The sequence below is a fragment of the Coptis chinensis genome, chromosome 1, assembly GCF_015680905.1.
Source record: "Coptis chinensis isolate HL-2020 chromosome 1, ASM1568090v1, whole genome shotgun sequence".
NCBI lineage: Eukaryota > Viridiplantae > Streptophyta > Magnoliopsida > Ranunculales > Ranunculaceae > Coptis > Coptis chinensis.
The window spans coordinates 10,067,839-10,087,002 of NC_141456.1; the positions used below are offsets into that span (position 1 = coordinate 10,067,839).

Sequence of the window (19,164 nt, forward strand, 5' to 3'; positions counted from 1 at the left end):
CTAACAGGTTGCTATTACATTTGGTGTAATATCTATCGCATGACTCTTATAGTCTGGCTTTAGTTACCACCACTGCAACAAATTCAACCTTATGCGATTGTAGAGACATTTTAATAACTTCATTATACCACCTGCTTGATTGTTGTATGCTACCACTAAATTTGTATTAAAAAAAAAAAAAAAAAAAAAACCCCCATTTCAACAGCACTTTGGAGGCCATCCTTCCAAAAGATTTATGGCCAGGCCTGCTATTTTAAAAGTTTTCATTTTGGTCCTTTAAATTTTACGTATTGCCTGTGCCTTGTGTATATACTAAACTAAAAGCAGAAGGTGTTGAGACTGCAATATAGAATAGTAACATGTAGAGGACAATTTGTCAAGTTATGGGTGCTTCTGACCAATTAAGAATAGAAGTAACTTCTTAGCCTCATTCAGTATTATGCATATGAAATATTGACTATTGATACAAATTACAGATTGAAACTTCTGAAGGCAATTGAGTCTTGTTGATATGTACATACATCTTCTGAAACCTATGCAAACTACTACTATTATGCATGTCTCTATGTACCAATGTTGTATGCTGGACTGTGTAGTTCATTCAGTTCAGTAGCTCTATTAACTTCTTAGCATCTCTTTGTGCTTGCCAATGCCTAAAGTGCCACCTGAAACGTTGCAAAGGGCTTTATGGTCACAGAGACATGACCATTCTGTCGCTTTTGGCAAGCAGCATACTTATGCACCATGTCTTGAATCCCTACAAAGGCCACCAGGAACTCCACAACTTGTATAACGATTATCCTTGTTAGAATGTAACCCTCTTGATCAACGAAAGTTGTCAAACATGAAAAATCTATTAAGACTTGGCATAATCACACGATAAGAAGTAGTGCTAATGGGAAAAAATCAAAGAAAAAAAACTATACAAATATTAAAGCTAAAAATGATCTCAATGATCATAAAATTCTACAATGATCAGTACATACCTGCTAATTAGAAGTTCTAGATTGGAATGACCATGATACAGTAACCATTCTTGTTTATCAAAGCAAGTGGGGAAAAAAAATCATATCGCAAAATTATGTCGATATCAAATGCAAATATACCAACCTTAAATAATTACCTTAGTTTGGAATATGTACGATCCACGCTAGAAAAGAAGTCTGCACAAAATTTTTGCGGTGGGTTCATCAAATTATAACTGACAAACCAAAGAATATTCTCTATCAAATCTACTTTTGTTCATTAAATCATGTCATCCCCTTGCCATGTCCAATTGATATCATCTAAAAAAGAAGAACCTACCACAAAAGAGCCACCAATGAAAAACTATGCATGAAGAATCGAATATCAAAGTAATTAAATTGCGCACTAACATATGGTTATACAATTAGTCCAAGATTAAAGAGGCGATGAATCTGTAAAACCTTAAAGATTGAACATAGTAAAGTAGTTGATACACATAAATATTCTTACAAACCCCTTTTACTGTATTGCCCAATCATGATGAACAACAACAACGGTAAGTAGTTGAATAACACTGACTTCCAAAGTTTACCGCTAGAGTATGGAATTGAAGTATTGAAGAAGTAAAGTCAAAAAGTGATCTCCAAAGGTTGGATTGATTGGATGCTTGGAAATCCACAGCTTCAGCCTTCCCTTGGTAAATATTTTCTGCTATGGGGGTTTTGAAGGTTGGATTCAAACCAAGAGACTGATCAACCCAAACAGCACTAACAAAGGATAAAACTGGTCCTCCTTCAGTCAGTCCAGTGAACATGTCAACCTGTTCTTTAGCAACTGAATTCAGATCTTGCAAACTTTTAACTTCTAAACAACTGAGCAATTTTGTTAAGGTCGAACCCTTAGCACCATTTGCTAACAAATTCAATGCAAGTTGCATACAATATGGAGAGTATACAAAATTTTCCTCTTTGGCTTTGCCGAGTGCAAGATCTTTGGCAAGTCGATGACATGAAAAATGCGAGAGAAACGATTGAATCATTTTTTTTAATGAGCAAAGAACTTCCTTTTAGTTATTCAGGTTTTCCAGAAGAAGTCGGCGTTCGTTCAAGGGATAGAAATAAAGGTTTGTGGGAAGAAGTGAAGAACAGAAATTAACCCATCGTTAATTTCAGTACTTCACCAATTAAAACCTCTGTGGACATTGATTGTGTAGAATAGTTGGATTGATTGGATGCTAGGTCTTTCTTTGTCCGTGTCCATTGCAAGCTCCAGAAAATGCTCACATCTGACTGTGTATTGTTTAGCCAGAGTTCCTCATCAAAATGGAGGTGCACTTAACTTGAGATCTGACATGGGGATCACCCATCCACCCTTAAGATAAAGCGTTCATATGGCTTTCCAGGTTCTGCCAATACCGAGCCCAATCTTACTCAAATGAAGAGCTTTGATTGTCACTCAAACAAATACCAGCAATATGCTTCACCCTGTGTTTGGGGCAATGAAGTAAGCTTATTGTATTTTGCAGCATGTAATATGTCTTGTATAGCATTATAGTTCATGTTAGCTCCTGCTTTTTGGGATATATTAATATTATTTTTCTAATTGTCCTGTTTGTGTTATTCGGTCCTTGCTTTATTCATTTTTTTCATGTGAAAGTTGAAACGCCTCGTCCAGTTTTTCGTTTTATGGAATTGTTTAGACTTTAGAAATGCTTCTTAAAGGTGGACATCTCTGTCTTGTTTCATTTTGGGTAAAAGATAAATAATATCTAGATACTTGAACTGAAGAAAAATATGAATTAGATTAATTGAGATAACTTATGATTAGGAGAAAGAATTCTTCCACAACAAAATATTCGTCCATCCAACGACCATAAAGATTTCAGAAAGTTATTCCCTCAACTCAAAACCACCGAAAATGAATAGAAAGACCTCCAAAAGTTTATTCTCTCAAATCAAACCAAAGATTAGGTGTTATTTGAAAGATCAGTAACTATTGTATATTAAACTACTCAAATGCCACTTGGAGCTCCTCACTGTTCTATTTCTCCCTGCGCTAGTTCCTAATTTCCTATAGTAAGCCAAAGCCTTTGGTTGTGCTTGCTCAAACAGGTTTTATGGTGAGATAGTTGGTCCACAAATCTCTGCTTGTTTGGTTTAAAAGTGAAAGATTGCTTTGTCTTCTATCTTAAGAATTAGGTACAACTGCAAGTAGGGTTAAAACAATGTACCAGATAGATTACCACTGTTACGTCGGCCTAGAATATGACAGATTATATAAGGATGAAGCAGCTAATGACATTTTACCTCTTCGCCCTCTTGGGATCCCTCTTATCAGGGATGCGTGACTTTCCATAAGCTTTCAACTTTCTTCGCTGTCACTCCTCCTCACTGTCTGACTCATCACCTTTCTCCTTGTCTTCTCTGCTAGCTTTATCCAGCAACTGATCCCATGTCATTCCCTTTTCTTCTTCTGAGCCTGCTTCTTCACTCTCTTCCTCGTCTTCCTCAGATTCCACCAATGACTCACTGTTATCATCCGAAACTAAATCAGACTGGATGTCTAATGGTGATCGTTGTAAAAAGAAAGGGCTTCGTGAGTTTTTTTTTTTTTTTTTTTTTTTTTTCAAAGGTTTCTATATTTGGCGTTGGATTTGTTGGTTTAGGTTTTTTTTTGGTTATTTTTTTTTGCTTTTTTTCATTATTATTTGTTTATAAAATTAGAATTTGGGGAGGTCATAATAATATAAGAATAGATTAGGGAGATTTAAACAAATCTGGGGAGGTGTCACTAATTATTATTCTATCCAATTTTGTAGGAGCCAATCATATTGCTCGGGGGTCAAAATGGAGCGATATGGTGAGGAGAGAGAATGCGCGCTAGCTTTTATATATATATATTGATTGATAGTATCTACAGCAAATTTTGGTGAACTATCGTGACACAATTCACAGTTAATGCACAACAGTCTAAAAACCTGATCAACCAACATACAGTAAATGACAGAAACAACAAAGAAACTGTATAGAAACAAATCTTGCATTAATTTTGTTCACCTCTCGTCCATTGCAGGTTTGTACAAATGGAAATAGAATGTAAAATATGGCATTCGTAATGTCAAAGCGAACTCTCGAAGGTGCTCTCGAGTTCCAGTCACTTCAGATAAACCGTGCAAAGCAATCCTTAACTTCAGATACAATGAAAACCATGTTGAGCAGAGTTTCCATGATGCAAATATTATACCTGTGGAATACATGGTTCCAACTTCCTTTGGAGAAACCAAAGTATCTGTTGAAATGAACATGTTTGTTTGCCTCTTGATTTAGTACATAATCTTGCTACAGTCAAAAGCCATCTGAGCTCTTTTGAATTGTAACTATTTTCAACATCTGGGTCTATCATTCTAGACACAGAATGTGCTAAATCAGGCCCTTGAACCCATAGTACTAAGTCAGTACCTTCTTTCTCAGATTGACCAGTGATTAGCTCAAGAATAAGCACACCAAGCTGGAAGACGACATCTTTGCCTTCTTTATCAATGCAACCTGCAAGGAGAAGGATTGAAAATGAGAATTGCTATGAGATACACAGGGTTGGATCACTTGGATGAATTACTGCGAGTGACAGCAAGGACTGTGCAAATATTACCCCTGGCACATGAGTTGAGCGATGAGGCAATATGGCTTTTAGTAGAACAAAAAAGGCCCACTTCAGAAATCTGTGACAAGCAAGGAGCTGTTATTTTTCTAGAACTAATGTTATTGGCAGCAAAATGTTTCTTTTAAACAATACATCAGCTGGAACCTTCAGTCATTCAAATGTTCAAAACCTACGGTGCACGCACGAATGAGCCTCACCTTGGCGACAAACTTCTCGTCCAACAACACATTACTTGAATTGATGGACACGAGACATGGGTGGCTCACAGAAAAATTGCAGATACTCCTGCAGATTACATAAGGCAACGACAAAGATATTATGGATCACAATGTGCTCAAACATGGACTATTTTCTTCAGATAATGAAGTTGCAGTTCCTAATCACAGAACTTACTGATCATCAGTCATTACCACAGAAGTATCAATATTGGAAATTTCAACATTAGGAAACACACTTAATACCAGAAACAACAAAGTTAGAAAACACAATGAATAAATAGTAGCGCTTCCTGTATTGCAACTCCATTAAAAGGTTAGCAAATGTCATAAGGGAAGTATAGATAATTAACTTCCAAATTCAAGTCATTTTGCATACAGTTAAAAGTGCCCAAAAGTCAAAAAGACCAATCAAAATCTCTTATTTTTTTTGCTAATGTGGTGTTCACCGCACTTCGAGTGGTCCTAGTAGCCTCCGTCCTGCCCGCCCACCAGGAATTTCTCAGGGTAAGCTAGGGAGTTGGCTATCGCTCCCGCCTCTTAATTAGTCACTTTCTGTAACAACTTGTTTGGGATACTTAAACAGGCTCCGCAGATGTGCATTTACTGGAAAGTTTAGACTGCCATATGGGTGCACCTAACAGGCTAAAAGCTTAGATAACCTCACAAGTGTCCCGACAACTTGGTCATATTAAATAAACAAGCAATCCATTGTTAATATATAATTATACGAGATATTTAGTATGTATTTTATTGGAGAACCGGAGGTCTGGATGGAGATCAGTTGGAGAAGAAACAATGATGTTGCTTACATCAATAACTAGCGAAGTGTTCTGTAAAAACCTGGTTCAGGTAATTTTACTCATCCCCGTTCATCATAATTTTAAGTTTCCCTTTCAAAACTAATTTCAGCATTTACTTGTAACTCAGATAGGTTTATTGACTTCCAATAATACAACAAAGTTCTGGAAATGTAGCACAGGAAGTAAAGAAAAACACTTTTAGACTCCAACAAGTCAGTGTTAGACAGCATCAAGTATTAAATAGAGTTTCTACATATGAACTTCACTACCATAAAAGACACTATACACTATCATTTTTTGGGAAGGCAAGTCTTCTGCATACACCTAAGCAAGCAGGCATTTCAGAGAACATGTGCATTAAGATAATATTGCAAGTCAACCACCTACCAAAGCAGCTGCTACACCTATGGGATTTCCATCCTAGTCCTCCAACTCAAGGGAGTCTTGAGTGGGTCTGCCCAAAATCCACTCCATCAGATTCTTTACCATATGTTGAATATATAACAGCAAGGTTCATGTTTGGAACAATACCATTATGGTGATCCTTTAAGCTTCCATTTTCTGAGTTCTCAAACACCGAGAAACCTAGAAATGTTGAAAAGTATACACTATATTAGAAATTTTAGAAACGCAACATGCACAAGGCAAAAGTGGCAAGGTTTTCAGACTGGATTCACTACCAATGAACGCCAAAAAAGGTATATTTTAATTACAGGCTAATCGGATGTTTTTTGTTTGTTTTTTTTAATCAACTAATCGTAAAAAATGTCATATTCTTTCACTGATAATTTTGACAATATACACCAAAATCCAAAATAATTGAAAATATCACACTTTAAAACTCATTTTTCCCGATTCCTGGAACCATAGAGAGTGACACAAGCACAGGAAGTAAATATAATTCCGGAAATTATAAAACCTTGGCTTCCGAAGCGAACTCATATGTAAATGAGGGGTTAGAGGCATTGCTTGCATTCTCAATTTCAAACGACATTACCACTAGTCAGTCATACACATGACTGACATCCAATTCAACGTCTCTAACCCCTCACTTGCACAGCAGTCTGCGCAGTGTAGCTTTTGTTATCAAGTAAAAAGAAATAAAAGTTAACCTCTCAGGTCTCATTGAAAACCCTCTAAGTGTGCAACCAGGTGGCGATGGTGCAAATCAGCCAAGAGTTTCACTTCTCTATAGAAGACATCCTTCCCATGATGCAAATCCTTCATTTCTTTCACAAAAGCGACAAAACCATCTTGAAACTGAGCTTTGTAAACAGCACCATGGATATGATTACCGATGATTCTGCTGAATCCTCCAGTTGCTCTCTTTATCTCCTCGTATGAGAAGCGCCTAAAGAAAGGCAATGAGCCTACAAGAGATAGGTACAACAAAGTTAAATGACTTGTAAAACAGATTTTGAACCAGCAATAACATTGCACATGAGGGAAAGAACCAGCAGATGAAGAAGGGTTAAATATCTACACATAACTAAGACTTAAAACAAAACATTCCAATGAAGCCACCACCACCACCACCGCCAACAATAACCTGAAAGACAGCAGAAGAAGGAGTGACAAGAGAAAAGGAAGAAGAAACACCACCAGATGAGTCAGCAGAAAGAGCAGCTTGAACAAGTTTCCTCTCGTTATTATGTTGTATAGTACTATAGTTCTTTCAAGATGTGATTCCATAACTATAAAAGAGGAGGTAATACTGTTCCAACATCATTTTTTTTTTACATTTATGCTAGAAAAAGTGACAATTCAGTTTCTTTAGTCTCAAGGATTGTTTCTACTCTTGCATGTGTCATGTGTGCCACTAAAATTATAGGATCGACTAACAATGCCAGCAGTGATATCAGGATGAAAGTAAATCAGTTTAACTGGTACACTGTTTAACTGATCCACCCTCCCCCTCCTGTGTATGCCTATGCCGAATCACATTTCTAACTAATAATTCTTTTTTCTCAGCCACTTGCTCATTTATTTCCTCGCATTTTTTGCCATGAAGCATCAGGGTTCGTATCTCTCAACTCTTTTTCACTTGATCACATTATTACTATACACACTTTAGCACAATCACATAAATATTCTAGATTATAATCTGGTACCTACTTTAACTCAATTTTGCAATCCCCCCATTCGTCTACTGCACATCTCAAGAGTTTACAAACAAATTTAGTGCAATAAGATAACTACTACTACACTTAAATTTCTGAACAGGCCAAGTTCATCAATAAAATAAGTGTTTCTTATCTAATATGCTTTTGCTGGCCAACAGAGCAGGGTTAGGGGATTGCCAAGACATCAGGTCTAGTAGCGATCACTGCTCTTAGCCTTAGTAGATAGTACTCTCGCCTAGCACATTTAATTGCGGATTCTGATGGCATCGATGCATTTATATAGAGGAAACCATGATATATGTGTGAAAGTCATAAACAAGCAAGAAAAGCAAACCATTGAACCAAAATATACATGTAAAAAACTTGTGTTTGCCATTGAAGACCAAGCACCACCATATGTAAATAACAGATATTTTGAAACTAGATATTAATTCACTAATCAATCCATAGAAAAATTTCATGAACTAAGCCTAAATTACTAAATACTCATATCCAAACCTGAAGGAGTACTGAAGGAGTATTTGAGAGATGCCCAATCCAGAGTTTGAAATGCAGAGGATTTCTCTTAGAAGATAGTGAAAAAGAGAAACAATGGAGATGAACTCAGTTTAGTGGAGATGAACCCGAAAAGAGAATGAGAGTTTGGCGCTAACTGTTTTCCTTTTTTTTTTTTCGAACAAGCCCGGAGTAAATACCCAAGTATTTATTTCACTTTCCAATTTTTCCAATTTCAACGATGGTTATTAGGTTGGGATTAGTTTTTGGATAAATTTTGTATTTCATGTATTTGTTTTTTTTCCAAACCAGTTTATCCGGTTAACAAGTTTGTAGTGGATCATGGATTTCCCAACAAAAATCAGATGTGGGGCTGAGATTAGTGCACATTGGAATGCCTGTGCATGGAAGCAAACCTCATTAATACATTATCCCAAAAAGTCAAGGTGAAAATAAACTGCCACCTAAGAGCATCTCCAATGGAGTGTGTAAATCTACACCTCCACATAGGCTCCATGTCGGCGCTACTAGGATTTTACACCCTTATTTCTAAAGTAATAAATATACATCTCATGGCTCTTCCAATGGGGGTGTGGAAATAAAGAATAAAACGACAGACGTTAACCGTTGTAAGTTTGCAAAATAAATTTTTAAGTGGAGAACGCACGTCACCTTAACTCTCGTCCGTATTTTAAAAATCTGGAAACAAGAGTAGCGACGGTCATGGGCTGTCGCAAATGAAATATTTAAATACCCACGTCTGTTGAAGTGACGTTCGAACTTTAAAAACCCACCAACGACATTTAAAGCTACATCCGTGTTTCTTATTAACTAATAACCTGGGAGGGGAATTTCCACCAAATTTTAACAACTAATAGCTATTGTATACGGTTTACACCCTCCATTGGAAATGGTTTTTTCAAAGTGGGGGTGTACATTTCACACATTATACGCTTTACACCCTCCATTGGAGATGCCCTAAGAGCATTCCCAATGCAGGTGAAAAGAGGGGAATGTGAAAATTTTCACCTCCTTTTTGTTCAAATCCAGTCCCCAATGCAGAGGTAAAAATAGGGTGACTATTTTCCCAAGTCATTACTAGGGTACGTGAAACCTTCAACCGAGATAGTGGCTGACTTGTGAACTTCATACGAGATGTTGGATTCCGTCTAGATTACAAAACTTAGCAGACAGAATCCAACATCCCGTCTCGCTATATTTCTTTTTTTCCAGACAGAATCGAACATCCCGTCTAGAGTCCTAACGGCTAGTTCACAAACGATTAGAAAGTCAGAACGGTAAAAAATGGTCAAAAATAAAAACTTTGGTATATATACAACATTTGTTCCATTACAACTCACACTTCCAACAATCATATTTCTTCGTTTTCAAAATCAGTTCTTCAAAAAAAAAAAAATCAAATGGCATCTCAAGCATCTCAAACAACTCAAGCAAGTGGTAGCACTCAAGCAAAAATAAAGACTCACTTTAGCATGTCCGAAGATCAAGCTCTATGTCTTGCTTGGATAAAAATTAGTGAAGACTCTATTGTTGGTGCTTTCCAAAATGCAAAAAGATTTTGGAATCGTATAACAAACGAGTTCAATCAAACATATGGGTCGGATAGGTCTTCTGATTCAATTAGCGGTAAATGGAAATATATTTCGAAAATGATGAACAAATTTGTTGCGATTGTGAATGCGGTGGAGGCTCGACATGCAAGTGGTACAACAATACAAAGTCGGGTAATTACAACTTCGTTAATTTGTTAATTATTGATTATCTTAGTCTTAGTCTAATTATTTTCATCTTAGTCTAATTATCTTAGTCTAATTATTATTTCCATCTTAGTCTTAGTCTAATTATCTTAGTCTTAGTATAATTATTATTTTAGTCTAACTATCTTAGTCTTAGTGATTATCTTAGTCTAATTACCACCATTTTATTTTTTAGTTGTCTGAGACAAGGATGACGTACCAACAACAACAAAAATCGTCTTTTTCACTTGATCATTGTTATGTTATACTCAAGGATAATCCAAAGTGGAGTAGCGTTTTTGAGACAAGGTCAAGTCGCCCCACAAAAGGAAAAGGTCGCAAAAGTGATGGTGAAGATTCAACTTCTAATTCACCAAGTGTTGGTGGAGTTGAATTAGAGGGTTCTCACCAAGAAATGGAGCGTCCTCTTGGATCGAAGAAAGCCAAGTTCAAGAGGAACCAAGAAAAATCAGTTGGTATGTTGGAAGGTTACTTTACACGTTTGGAGGATACATTTGTAAAAGATGCAAATGAAATACAAAAGTGATTAGAACTTAGGGAAAGGGAGCTTGCATATGGTCAAAGAACTATAATAGCAAGAGAATAAAAAAATCGGATTCAAATGGAAAAAAATCGGGTTCAATTAGAAAAAAAAACGGCTTTAAAAGATACAATATGAAGCTCAGATTTTAGCGACCAATACAAGTGTCCTCCATCCCGATACCGTTTTTATAATCGAGCAATAACAAGCTGAAATACGTGCTGAATGGGCAAGGGCTAGATGTGGTTCTAGCTCTAACTAAGCTTATGTAATATCTAGTATTTTAGTTTAATTAATGCACTATGTATTTTAATTTCACTGTCTTTTTATTTAATGCACTACGTATTTTAATTTCACTGTATTTTTAATTAATGAACTATGTATTTTAATTTCACTATATTTTTTTTAATTAATGCACTATGTATGTTATTTCCAATATAATTATTTTCATAGAAATACAATTACCAATAAAATTAAAATATATTGTAATATAGTTCATTAAAACACAACTCATAAAACACATAAGAACTTCATAGTTCACTTTTGGAATTACATAGGAAATACATAGGAAATACTTTGGAACTTCATAGTTCACATTAGGAAATATATAGGAAATACTTTGGAATTTCATAGTTCACATTAGGAAATACATAGGAAATTCACTTTCATTTCCATTTTAATTTTCCCCTCCTTCTCCCTCCTTTGGATCCGACCAATTTGGATCATAAATTGGTACCGGTACTGCTGTTTCTTCAATACCAGTCCAATTAAAAACATGCTCAACTAAGTCCTTTTGAAGATTAGTATGTGTAATTTCATTTCTGATTTTATTTCTTGCTTCAATCATCTGATAGACAAAATGATAACCATCATCTTCCTGAACGAGCGCAGGTATTGTTTCTTTTCCTCGACCTTTCCAATTCCACACTCCACTTGCACGTTCATTCTCAACAATCATATTATGTATTATAATGCATGCCTTCATTATGTCTCCAAGAACAACAACACTATGATAATGCGCAGAAGCCTTAACAATATGTCATCTTGCCTGCAAAACTCTAAATGTCCTTTCAATATCTTTTCTTGCAGCTTCTTGACGTTGACTAAAGATCTTTTCATGCTTATTTCTTGGATAACGAATGGATTGAACAAATGTGCCCCATTTTGGGTAAATACTATCAGCAAGATAATATCCCATATCGTAGACATTACCATTCACATTAAAAGTAACAGCAGGAGCCTCACCTTGCTATAATGATTAAAAAACATGAGAACGATGAAGCACGTTAATGTCATTATGCGAACTTAGTAAGCCGAAGAAGCAATGTCAGATCCAACAGTGTTTGTCTGCAACGGCTTCAAGTATCAAAGTTGGTTCCTTCTTGTACCCTACATGTTGTCCAGCCTATCCAGTTGGACAATTCTTCCACAACTAGTGCATACAGTCGATTTATCCAAGCATTCCTAGAAAACCCCTTGCCGTATTTTCAGCTAATATCCTAGCCGTGTCTGCCTTAGTTGGTCGTCTCAAGTACTCTTCCTCAAACGCCGTGATTATTGCGTTGCACCAACGCTTCATAGATACAGCTGTTGTGGAATCTCCAATTTGAAAATATTGATCAGTTGAATCAAATGAACAACCAGTTGCTAATTGTTCAACTGCAGCTAATCCCTTCTGCAACCCAGAAGTTGCTTGTCGACCCAATCCATCTACCTTGTCTTGGAAGTAGTCATCGAATGCAGCAACAGTTTTCAACATATACGTAAAAAGCTCTCGACTCATCCTGTACCTTTGCCTTAACTTATGAGGAGGCCACCTACAAGTTGTTGTGAAGTAATCCCTCAACATCTGTTGTTTACGTAAATCACCACCATCTCTAAATGTATATGTTCTGCCCATCATAGATCCACCGCGTTTGTCTGTATCCACATCTTCATTGGCTGCCTGAGCCATTAATATATATATATATATATATATATATATATATATATATATATATATATATATATATATATTTTAGCAGTGGATAATAACTGCAACCTCCTCCTCCTCTTTCGCCTCATCATATCATTATGCTCATCTCTTACTCTTTCCATGTAGTCATCTTCAACGGAAGTACTAGAAGACGACCAGGTAAAACCAGAAGATGAATTATTACTACTAGATCCTCCCCTTAAACTTTGCTTGAATGCAATTCTATCTTCTCTAGACATTTTTTCAATTTTTAGCTTGGTTGTGGGGAAGAAGATGGTTGTTTGTTTGTTTGTTTGATCTAAAAGAAAGAAGAATAAAACGAAATATGTGACATGTGATAGTTAGATTTTGGTCCACTCTCCAATTAACAACACATTTTATCAAATTTTTGTTCACTCTCCAAGTGACAACACATTCACATTCTATCCAAATGTATCATTGTGATTACATACGTACCCTCAATAATGTGTATGTATGGTCCACCATCAATAATTCCAATGTATGGAATCAAGAAAGGCGTAGTGTCATGGACCTATTAACCAGACGGGATGTTACATTCCGTCTCGGTTTAAATTGCCATACGGGATGTTACATTCCATCTCAGTCTACACCATACAGTATTCCTGTTAGAACCTGTCAGAACCAAACCTGAAAAAATGAGTGAAATTCCTGAAAAATTCCTGTCATAACCAAGACATAGGAAATGAGTGAAAATGCAACTTATAATTCCTGAAATAATTTCTGTCAGAACCAAGCTTGAAAAATGAGTGAAATGCAATTTATAATTCCTAAAAAAATTATACAGTATACTTTGGAAACCTACTAACTTATAATTCATGAATTTTTTTTTGCCATAACCTCATTTGTTTTATTGACATATTCATATCCAAAACCTGCTAATATACTTTGGAAATAATAAATAAGACAAACAACAATCCTGAAAAACACCCAAGTCTAACACAGAAACTTTGTAAAAAAAACTAACTTATAATTATTGAATTTTTTTTTGCTATAACCTCCTTTGTTTTATTGACATATTCATATCCAAAACTCATCAATATAAACCTGCTAATAAAGAAGTCGTTACAAACAACAATCTCAAACGCCATATTACAAGTAATGGCGCACAGTTATTACAAACTAGAAGAAAATATCTACTGAGACCTCCTCCCCCTACGAGAAGGCTTGGTCGAAGAGCTCTCCCCCCTACGTCATTGTCGCCTCTCTGGTTGAGGTGTGGCACTTCCAGCATTCTCTAACTCTTGCACACGTCTCTGAAGCTGCAAAGTTTGATTTTGCTCTTGTTGTAAGTACTCAAAACTTTGATGAGAGGACTCCATGAACGACGCACACATGACATAACTGAGAGAGCTGTAGTTAAGGAGCTCCGACCTTACTTCCTCTTGTTTAACAAAACAAATGCATGTTACATGTTATAGTGAATAATAATAACAAATCATGAATAAATTTAAATCATACTAACCACGGCTAACTGCTCAAACTGTTCTAACAAATCTGTGACCAATGCGGCATTTGCTGGTGGAATATGTATGCTCATCTCTTGCCCCTGAGAATTAATCATGCCCCAGTGCCAAAGGTTAGACTCATCAAATATCTGTGGAGTTCTTTGCAGCATCTCAATATCATGAAACACCCTGGGCTGTGACTGTGGCAACTCCACTCCTTCTGGGAAATGAATGTCAGACCTCAATGCTTCGGAAGTAACCCCTTCAAAATTGGTGCCCTGGTATAACGCACCTAGCAAGAGACCTCGACCAACCCTCTTCCAATACAAGTCATAGTCTCCCGTAAAAATGAAAGTTGCTATGTCTGGCCAATAATTTGGGTTTGCTCTATAGTGTGTAAGAGTTGCAGGAAGAATATCAGAGGCTGTTATATCTATGGGTGGTGGGTAAGGTATAACAATCTCTCCATATACTTGACGCCAACATCTGTCCCCAAGGTACCATGCAGTTACTGACCCTACAAGTATCACTCGCCGCTGAGAAAGAAACCTTGCTCTATAACACATATAGGATAGTCTACGGTACTTAGTGTTCTCTAGAACATCTGGAATATTCGCATAAGGGGTCTGAAATATGAAGGACTCGGCCTAGGATTGCCATTCAATTCGGGTAGCTCCTAAAAGCTCAATCTGTTGACAAGTGTTATGAATATTATGCGATAGATCCCCATACCCCCTCTGCCTACGATGAAGCCCCCATGCTTGAATACGTGGAATCAGGTCATGAGTCTCATTCTCTTCCAACCTCTTCAATACAGGATGCATCACACGAAAATGTTCGTACCACCAATACTAAATCAATATATATATATATATATATATATATATATATATATATATATATCATATATATATATATATTAATAACTAGATAAATAAAACTGAAAATAAATGAAATGAAACAATAACTTAATAAATAAGACTTACCGGTATAATCCAAATAAAGCCGCATAAATTACTTTTAGCGACTCTCGTCTCAACTACGAGGCCTAGCCAGCGGTAAAGGTACGCCAAGATGGATTGACCCCAGTCATAATCCCACATCCTCTCTACGTTTGAGACAACGGCCATCCACCCGATACGTAAGAAACTATCAGAGTATCCGAATAATACCGCAGCAACAAAGTAGAAGAGGAAGGCACGTACATATTCTTGGATTGATTCCTCACCAATATGATAGTCTTTCGGCTTCTCCTTTAGCCTATTCAAGTATCTTGAAGTAAACCAACTCATATTTATAGCTCCTCCCTTAAACTGCTCAGCTGATAATCTCAAGAACCCGTCTTCCTCATCATCTTCTACCAAATCAAAACCTTCAAAGAAACTCATTGCCGTAGTAAAAACCTCCAAATTTTCATCAAAAGGAACGACATCTCTATAACCAATTGGGATACCCGTGAGCATTATGAAATCAAGAGGGGTAATCCCAAGCTCACCCCATGGGAAATGGAATGTGTGGGTAGATTTCCACCACCGCTCAACTATCCCAAACAACAATGCTTGATCATTTTGTCCCAAATTTGAATTCAAAAAGTTCCCAAATGGTGTGGCGGCTATAATGTTGGTAACCGTGAAAAAATTAGGACCCGTTTTTTATTTCAAACAACGCCACCATGACACATCATTTGAAAGTGCACAACGCACTTTCCATAGGTGTACTTCCTACATTCATATTACACGCAATACAACAAACTATTCAATACGATATAATTTCAACTCAATTTTTTTTAACACAATGCAACAAATTCAAACTAATTACACAACAACAAACTTGATATAAACTAACATAAATAATAATAATTAACATAAAAAAAAATCTAAAACTTACTTGAGACTCCGCCACTCTATTTGCTACGTGTTGGACCAATGTTAACGCTAATGGTGGGTGTTCCTCAATTTCACAACGCGGTGGAAAATTAAACCCAAGTTCAATTTCGTCCTCCTCGCCCACATTTTGCGTTCTTGACGACGATCCTTTTTGCCCCTTTTTTTGGATATTTTATAACTTCCAAACCATCTACTACGCTCTTCATGTGGTGAGGTTGGTGGGGAATCATTGGGGGGGTGGAGAAGTCATTAGGAATTGAAGAAATTGAAGAAAAAAAAAATAGCAATGGCGGCAACAAAATCGCAATGGAGGCACTGGAAGAAAGTGAAAATGGTTTGTTTCGCGTCTATTATATTTGACTCACCAGACGGGATGTTACATTCCGTCTCGTTATATTTGACTCACCAGAGGGGATGTTACATTCCGTCTCGTTATAAAAGCCCAGACGAGATGTTACATTCCGTCTCGTTATAAAAGCCCAGACGGGATGTTACATTCCGTCTCGTTATAAAAGCCCATACGAGATGTTACATTCCGTCTCGTTATAAAATACTAGACGGGATGTTACATTCCGTCTCGATCAAAAAGCCTCCAAACAGAATCCAACATCCCGTCCGAGATTTTTTTTCACCTTTGCATTGGGCAGCTTCACCTTGCTTTTCACCAAAACGGTGATAAGAGGGGGAAATACTGCCTACATGGAGGTGATAAAAGGGGGAAAATATTGACTTGCATTGGGCCAACGCAAGCAACTTTTTTCCACCTCCACGTAGGACTATTTCCCCTTTTTGCTACCTCTTGCTACCTTTGTGGGGAAAAACAAAAAAAGGTTGCCCAATGCAGAGGTGACTTTAACTCTCAGATGGAATGTTTGATTCGTTTAAATGTAGAAATCGAAAAAACACGTGCGGACGGAATGAAACATCCCGTCGCCGAAGTTAAAAAAAAAACGAAAAACAGTTGAAAAAACACGCGCGTCCGAAAAAAAAATATTTTTAAAAAAACACACGAGACGGAATAAAACATTCCGTCCGAAGCTCACAACTTAGTGAAAATCTCGGTAGCAAGTGCTACCCTTGTTTTGACTTAGTGATAAGTGACTGTCATTGTCACCCTTGCATTGGGCAAGGGTTTTTTAGATCAAAGCGGTGAAAACTCTCAATTTCCCCTCATACTCATCTGTATTGGGAATGCTCTAAGAGCATCTCTAGGTGGTGGTGGTATCACCTGCAAGTTTGAGGCTGAAATTATTTGAAGAAAGTATCCTCAAATTTTGACCAACTCTAGGTGGACGCAAATATCATACGCAAATTTGTATGTAGGGCACGATCTTCCATGCGCGCCATTGGCACTGTCGCGCGACAGTCAGACTGTTGTCATTTCACCAATTTGTTTTCAACATATAGTATCTATAGTTCTAAAAAAAATGGATTCCGACAGCGAATATGTCTATAATAACCCATCAAGATGGAGTGGTGACGGCGAGGAAAATCAAAACAGTGATAATAGTCACTGGTTTGGAGCAATCCCGTGAGTGATCTAGATGATGAACTAGGAACTTCTGGAGTTGGAAACCAGGGAGGTGAGCTGGACGATCCACTGTTGTTTCAGTATCAAGTATCAACAAGTCGATTTTGAATTTTCTGCAGAGCCTATGGATTTCAGTCATCTTAGACCGGTGTCTAGAAGGTGGTACGATAAGCATGTGTCAAGAGTTGTTATTGAACAACATGTATGTATTTTAATTTTCAATTTTCTAGAACGAGGTTTTGAGTTTAAACTTTTTACAATTTTACTTTTTCAACTCTTTAATTAATATACATTATAATATATACATATTACATATACTATCTCAATTAGTAGAGTACACCATAATTAACATGGACATTTAAATTGGACCAGCCTTTTTTCTACCACTAAATACCCTTTATAAAATATTAAAACAAATGATTCAATGCCTTTAAGAAGGACTACTTCGTCATTTCAAAATTTACAACCACTTATACCCTTAAGATTACATAGTACCTTAATGACGTATGTGTAAATTCAAGTCATAAATCAACTACGCGCCACTATTCAATTGTTCGCAACTTAGCCTTCACATTAATTGCCAAATTATTACCATTTATACCAAAATTAAATGCACAAGGAAACCAGCCGTCTCTCTTTTCTTCTTCTCTTCTTATGCGCCCATTTCTCTCTCCCAAATCTGCTCTCTCTTAAAAAAAAACTCAAACTGAAAGCCAAAAAAAAAAAAAAAATATATCGCTGATTGTCCCTCTACTGCTGATTATTAATATAAGTAAAGCAAAAAAAAAAATCTCGGTTTCAAAAGGTAATATATTTCTCCTGTATTTGATTACTTGATTTCGATATCGATATTGATTTAAAGCTCTTGCGCATCTCTTCGTCCTCTTCGTTAATGATTTTTTTTTCATCAAGACTGGGTGTAAATAAAAATGAAAAATGGGTCTCATTATAGGCACATCTGGGGGAAAAGTAATTGGGCCTCACGATCATAGGGGTGTTGTCAGGGCTCTTGCTTCCGAATCTTAAGGTAGCCATTATTTCTCTGCCATTTTTTTTTTTATGTTAACTTTAATGTGAGAGTTGAGATTTTGTGCGTGATTGTTATGTGGGATGCTCCATTTTTTGTCATTCTACCTATCGGTTGGGTGTTTTATAGTGCATATTGTCAAAAACTTGAGTGACGGCTATCTTTGAACGAGATATACCCTGTAGCAAGAGTTTAGTTTAATGATGTGTCAGTATATATTTTATATATGTACTTAATCAGGATGTGCCAATGCTCGCATTCAATAAAATTGTTAAACATCAAGGAACTTAAGTACATACTTGAATTGACAATGGAGAAAACTCCTAGAGTCCTAGCAATGTAAGGAAAATGATAAATGCCTTTGAAAGTAGTCTATCTCAGGAATTTTCATTTAGGCGTATGGTTGCATCAGGTATGTGTCATTATTATTGCAGCAGTATTAATTTGTCTTCCCTTGGTTGCTATCCTTAAACTTGCCAGGTACATGTACCACGTGCCAGTGCTCCGAAATTTAAAATCCCTACAAACAAGACCAAGACAGAGGTTACTATGGGTGGGTCTAGCGTAAACGCAACAAAGATGGAAGATACTACGGCCGAGAAGCATCAAATTAAGGAAAGAGAACAGGATCTCTTAGCACTAATAAACCCTTTGGATGTGACCTTGCAACAAAGAAATGATTCTAATGCTCTCACTGTGGAGGCATCGATCATCGCTTC

The 19,164-nt window shown here is 36.7% G+C and overlaps 2 long non-coding RNA genes and 1 pseudogene across 3 annotated transcripts; 1 reads left to right on the forward strand and 2 right to left on the reverse strand.

Annotated features, from left to right (window-relative positions):
• Window positions 1–460: 460 nt before the first annotated feature.
• Window positions 461–3,590, reverse strand: LOC147522005 (uncharacterized). Its single transcript, XR_015194838.1, has 2 exons — window positions 3,273–3,590; window positions 461–1,163 (listed from the first exon to the last, which is right to left on the reverse strand). It is a non-coding gene; the product is annotated as an uncharacterized LOC147522005 (long non-coding RNA).
• A 397-nt stretch (window positions 3,591–3,987) lies between these two features.
• Window positions 3,988–12,514, reverse strand: LOC147522006 (putative receptor-like protein kinase At1g49730; annotated as a pseudogene). The gene is made up of 9 exons (XR_015199328.1): window positions 12,202–12,514; window positions 8,266–8,377; window positions 7,135–7,193; window positions 6,757–7,014; window positions 6,176–6,229; window positions 6,032–6,098; window positions 4,824–4,911; window positions 4,615–4,684; window positions 3,988–4,511 (listed from the first exon to the last, which is right to left on the reverse strand). The product of XR_015199328.1 is annotated as a putative receptor-like protein kinase At1g49730 (transcript).
• A 5,528-nt stretch (window positions 12,515–18,042) lies between these two features.
• On the forward strand, window positions 18,043–19,146 carry LOC147522007 (uncharacterized). The gene is made up of 3 exons (XR_015194840.1): window positions 18,043–18,223; window positions 18,371–18,445; window positions 18,926–19,146. It is a non-coding gene; the product is annotated as an uncharacterized LOC147522007 (long non-coding RNA).
• Window positions 19,147–19,164: the final 18 nt, after the last annotated feature.